This window comes from Durio zibethinus, chromosome 18, assembly GCF_047325235.1.
Source record: "Durio zibethinus cultivar Kanyao isolate XHJ-2024 chromosome 18, ASM4732523v1, whole genome shotgun sequence".
Taxonomy (NCBI): Eukaryota; Viridiplantae; Streptophyta; class Magnoliopsida; order Malvales; family Malvaceae; genus Durio; species Durio zibethinus.
The window spans coordinates 17,274,759-17,280,758 of NC_143179.1; positions in this window are offsets into that span (position 1 = coordinate 17,274,759).

Genomic DNA, 6,000 nt, shown 5'->3' on the forward strand with positions numbered 1-6,000 from the left:
GGTTCCTTTGTTAATGTATTCTTTCACCAAAAGATCTTTTTATTTTAAGTTATGGAGCCTAAAAAAGACATCTTATCAAAAGTTATATGAGAGATACTTTCTCTTTAACTCTCTTTTCATCTTCTCTCAAGTTATAATTTTTTTTCTGCTTTCTCTTTTCCTTTGCTTCTTTAGATTTTCTCACTAAAAGAATGCATATTTTTTTAGTTTGATGGCCACTAGCTTCATCTTGCAATGTTCAGGTGCATCATGGTATTCAAATATGTGTTTCACTGTGTGTAGCCAATCTAAGAATTCTTCAAGTTGTATCTTTCCTTTGAACTCAAGAATTTTTATCTTCGGATTGAATAAGCTAGGTAGAAGTAGATTTCTACGCAGATAGTCTTGAACTTACCGTAGGTGAGATAGGATGTTATCATTAGAATCATCGTTATATTCATAGAATGGATTGGTTTCTCTTTCATCTTCTTCATTTTTTCTTCGTTACCTTCTTATCTCTTTTTTTTCTTCTTGTATATACAGTCGATACTGTAGTTGAAGGATCTGTTACTACATCTCCTCTATGAGGGCATCCTTTGGGTCAACATTGATAGTTGCTGCAATGTCAGTGTTGGCTTCAACCTCTTCTATTAGTGCTTGAAGACGACGATCGACCATAGCTCTAATACCAATTTGATGCCGTATATTAAGGTTTGAGATATGAAGATTAATTGTAAATAGAAAAACTTACTAAGAAGATAACTCACAACGATTTGAATAATGATAGAATATGATTATTAGATTAAAAGGATAAAAGTTCACCATCAAGACTATAAACTAAGGGAGACAAAAACATCACCCTAAGAATTCTAATTAAAGATACAGAACAATAAAAGTTTACCACTCTAGAAAATCTACCTAAGAGATACAAAACTTGAAGAACAATTTAAAAGATTGCTTAAGTATAAAGAAAACTCTAATCTGCCTTTTACCAAAGAACAACAAAAAATATATAGGCTAGGAACATCCCACTAAGCATGAAAACTTTCATATTACATTGCTAGAATCATGCCTAAAATCATGGGATTTGCATGTGAATATAATCTGCCCATTTACTATTGTAGATTACACGATAATGAACCTGACCACAATCCTATCCATATTCATGCTCTTCTTTTTCAGCTAGTGTGAATGCAATTTCTCTACTCCAGCCCACCTTATTTCTTCATTTATTTAGTGGATTTAGACTAAGGATAGGCCCATCTTATTTTTGAATAAGTCCTCTTTAGTCTAAGCCTAAGTTGTATGTAGTGTAAACACTCCGATGTCGAGATGGAAAGCTTTCTTGACTACAAGATCGATATATGTTGATAGTCCTTTCAATCTTTAACCTACTACTACTACCCAACTTGGAAGGCTATCTGTAAAAAGAAAGGTGATAGACAACTGCTTACTGAATATTATTTTTAGATTTTTTTTAATTTGAAGTATTTTGTTTTTCAAAAACCAAACTCGATTCTAATCAAATACTTTAAAAGGCATGTCTCACGTCATACTCAAAAAGCAAGTAGCTGTTTCTCAGGCTTATAAAGTAGCATGGATCAGTGCTCTTAATTTAAAGTGGTGAGCATAAAGCCAACCATTCTTTCGCCTCTGATTAAAGAATTAGTTTTAATTTTCTTTGGTTTAAGGATATGTAATTATATATATTTAATTATATTATAATTAATAAATTTTATATAAAAATATAAAAACTTTAATATAAAATAAGTAATTAGGAAAAAAAATTACGGATTAATATATAACTATATAATAACAAAATTTAAAGAAAGATATTTTTTTGTCTAATTTCATATAATGATATTTAAACAAAATCGAATAGAATTTTATTCTAAATGGTTGAAATCTACTTCACTTAAAATCAATCTATCATATAAACTTTTTTTATTTTTTTGGGCATTATTTTAACATTTTTTATTTTTTTTTAAATTTTATTTTTGATTTTGTTAATGCATATTTCATAGTTTTATTAAAACTTAAAATTTTAAATATAGAAAACTAATTATGAAATTAAAGAAACCACAAAATTATTGCTATATGAGATAAGATGAGGGTTCAACTTATATAATGTAAAATTTTTTAGTTTTTTATATATTTTTTAATAATTGATTTCAAAATATCTTATAGATGAGAATAAATGAAATTTTTTTCTATATTTACTTGTCCTTGTCATCCATTGAATATATTAAAATCAAGAGTTAAAAAATTATGTAAAAATAAAAAGGTTTTATACTGTATAAGTTGATTTCTCATGAAAAAAAAAAATTAAAAATCTCGAGCATGCTATATGGTCAATGATCTTTCATAATTATAACTTATAATCTTTCAAAATTATTTCTATATTTTAGGTGGTCAATGAATATAACAAGTCTAAAGTCATGCTATTAAGAAAATTTTATGCCTATTTCTACAGACTTGAATTATGAATTTAATGCAACAAACTTAATATCTAAATTAAAAACATAAAATCATAATTTTCTTATTATAAAGAAAAATTAAGCAGATTTTTTTATTTTATATGTTTTTAATTTCATATGAGGTACATATATTTATATTAAAAGAGAAGAAAATGAAATTACATTAAAGCACCCAAGATTGATAAGGAGGGATACCAATATAAGTGTTACACATTTTATTTATATTTGGATTAAAATTAAAGTTATAACACTTACACTTGGCCATTTTGATCCAAAAGTAAAGAAAAGTGTAAATCTTATATTGATGTAAGTGGATCATTCCTCAAAATAAATTAATAGAATTGTGTGGTCAAAAGTTTACTTTATTACAACTAAATCGATAGACTTTGAGGTTTTCGGAGAGTGACCTTCAAACAATCATAGCTTGTAATGGTTTTCAGTTTAAAATATGAGCTAGGGAGATTTTTATAAGTTTTAAAGAAAAATTTATGCAAAGCAATTACAATGAGTTATTAATTATTTATGTAGCATGGTTTTTATGTTGAAAACTCTAGGCTTTCAATTTTAAAAATTTTAAGCAAAAATTTAGTATAGATTGTAAAAGTTAGTATGGGAAAAATGTTGAAAGTGAATATTTAGTTAATAAAGTGTAAACGGTGGTCAAAATATTAATTATATATAATATACTCTCTAAACTTACATCATGGAAAAAATTAAACAAATATTTTGGCTTAATTATTATTTTTTGAATTAAAGATGGCTCTATCGGTTAATTAAATAGGAAGTTAATTCTCACATTAAAATTGTTAGTTAAATTCACATGCAAGATATATATATATATGTATAAACATAATTATATATACTTGTTAAGTAAAAGTAGAAGTGAAAAACTAACTTAAATTACTGGTCGTTGAACAAGATCACAATACGAAAATTATTTGATTCCACAGCGTAAGTCATTTACACCTAATATAAGAAATTTCCACTGAGAGTTGTTCAAATGCCTATCTGACTCTATTTTTTTTTCTTTTCTTATCGTGAGAGACTTTCTCTCTCTCTATAAATATATATTTAATGGCTGAATGACTTTTTTATGATTTAAAAAAGATGCATGGCAATTCATATTAACTGCCCAACGCAGTTTACATTTTTCACCAAAAATTGTTTAAAGCCAGCTTTTCTTTTCATGGGTTGTAACCACCCATTTTGGGATATTATGCCTTTATCTCCTATTCGCATAGAATGGGTGTCAAACTCCTATGATCTTGAAAATATTTTTTCTATTTTTTGCATCGAGTTCATATAATGAAAGAAGTCATATGACCAACATATTTCAATAGTTTAGTTGCTATACGACTGTTAGGTGCATAAAACTACTCATAATCACATTTAGTCACTTATACAATTGTTACACATGTATAATAACTCTCAAGTACAAGTAGAGCAAGTATGCAGCACCTTAGACCTATTCAATCACATTTTAAGTTTCTTATAATCTCTCTTGTATCATATTTCATGATATACTTGTGTGTTCACAATTATATTTGACATTTCAAACATAAATGGTCCACCTGTGAATACAACTAAATATGACACTAGAATGATCTTCCATTCTTCTAAAATGTCTCTATTTCTTTCAATTGCTATCCAGATATATCCCATTAGATTGAATTATCCATGAGCATTGGCAATAATCCAAGATAGCTAATATTAAACTAAAACTTTAAAAAATAGTCAAAAGTTCTTGAAAGTACTAAATATGATATCCTTTGATCTCAAGGGTCTCACACAACAAGAAGCAAAGATCTATTCTTTTGTTACCTTTATTGGTTAAACAATGGACATATGGTATGAAACATATGCTATGGTATTACTCTTCTTTTCTCTGGAAGTGAATGTTTTTCATCATTTATGTATCAATATTGTACAAGCAATAGTTTAGATACTCCCAGTATCTAACTTGAGTCCATAACTTTACTTGATTTCATTTAATCAATAGGACTTCTACTTGGTATATTAAGACAAACAAAGTTAATTGTGGGTTTATTCACTTTTGATCACAAATCTCAATATCAAGTGACTTCATCTTGATCTCTTATCAAGGCGATTTCATTTTAAACTTGGGCTCTTGATCCATAGCTTATAACTAATCTCATCTCCATAGTGCCAAACCATTGAGGTAATTGTTTGTGTGAGAAAGTTAATCATCTGTCTAATATGCTTTTCCAATCATATCATATATATATATATACATATAGAAGTGTGCATGCATTTCAAATAAAGTACTAAACTTTAATGGCATTAATTGTATTCAATATAAGTTAACTCAAATGGAAAAATATCATACATTATTTATATAGAACTATTCAATCAGTATATATGCTTCAACATCTACACAATCTTAGAGATCTTTTATGGCTATAAAACACATCTCAAGGTATAGGTTTAGTAAATGGATCTGTAATCATCTTATGTATAGAAATGTACTACATGTTGACTTTCTTTTGTATAACCATGTCTCTCACATAATTATATTTGATATCTATTTGTTTGGTCTTAAAATGATATTTGGGATCCTTTATAAATGCAATTGCAACTTGACTATTACAATTCACTAACACTGAGCTGGACTCACCCTTCTCAAATCCCAAATGATTCAAGAATCTTTTAAGTCGAACACCTCTCGTATTGCTGCTAAAAATGCTACAAATTCAACTTTCATTGTGGATAATACTATATAAGTCTATTTTTTATTGCTACATGAAATAGTCCCACAATTTAGCAAGAAAATATAGCTAGAGGTAGTTTTTTTTTCATTTAAATCTCCTCTCAATCGACGTTCATATAGTTGACCAAATGCAGATTACTTCTTTGATAGCATAATGAATGATCCACATTATCTTTTAGATATCTCAATATCCTTTTAACAACTTTTCAATTGGGTTGAACTGAATTGGATTAATATTTGTTTACCAAAGCCACGGTATAGTAGATGTCCAACCTCATGCATATCATAGTATATATAAAGTTTTCAACAACACTAAAGTAAAGAACTCTTGCCATTTATTCTTTTTTTTTTTTGTGAAGTATTAGGATACATTCTCTAGCTAAGGCCTTCACCTTTCATCATAGGCATATCTATCAACTTGCAATTTTATATATTGAATTGTTCTAGAACTTTTTTAATGTATTGCTAATGTAAAAGAGCTAACAACTTTTTGGGATGATTTCTCATAATTTTTACACTAATTATGTAAGCTGTTTGGCCTATTTCTTTCATTTCAAATTTTGAGGAAACGAAGTTTTCATCTTAGTATTATACTTTTTATCATTGCTAGCCAATAGTATATCATCTACATTAAGTGATAAGATCACAAATTTATCTGTCTTTTTTCACATACACACATGGTACTTTTCTATCATGATAAAATCATATGAAATTATTGTTTGATAAAATCTAATAAACCACTATTTGAAAGATTGTTTAAGTCCGTAAATTGATTTTAAAGCCTGTATACTTTGTGTTCTTGACCGTTGTCAATGA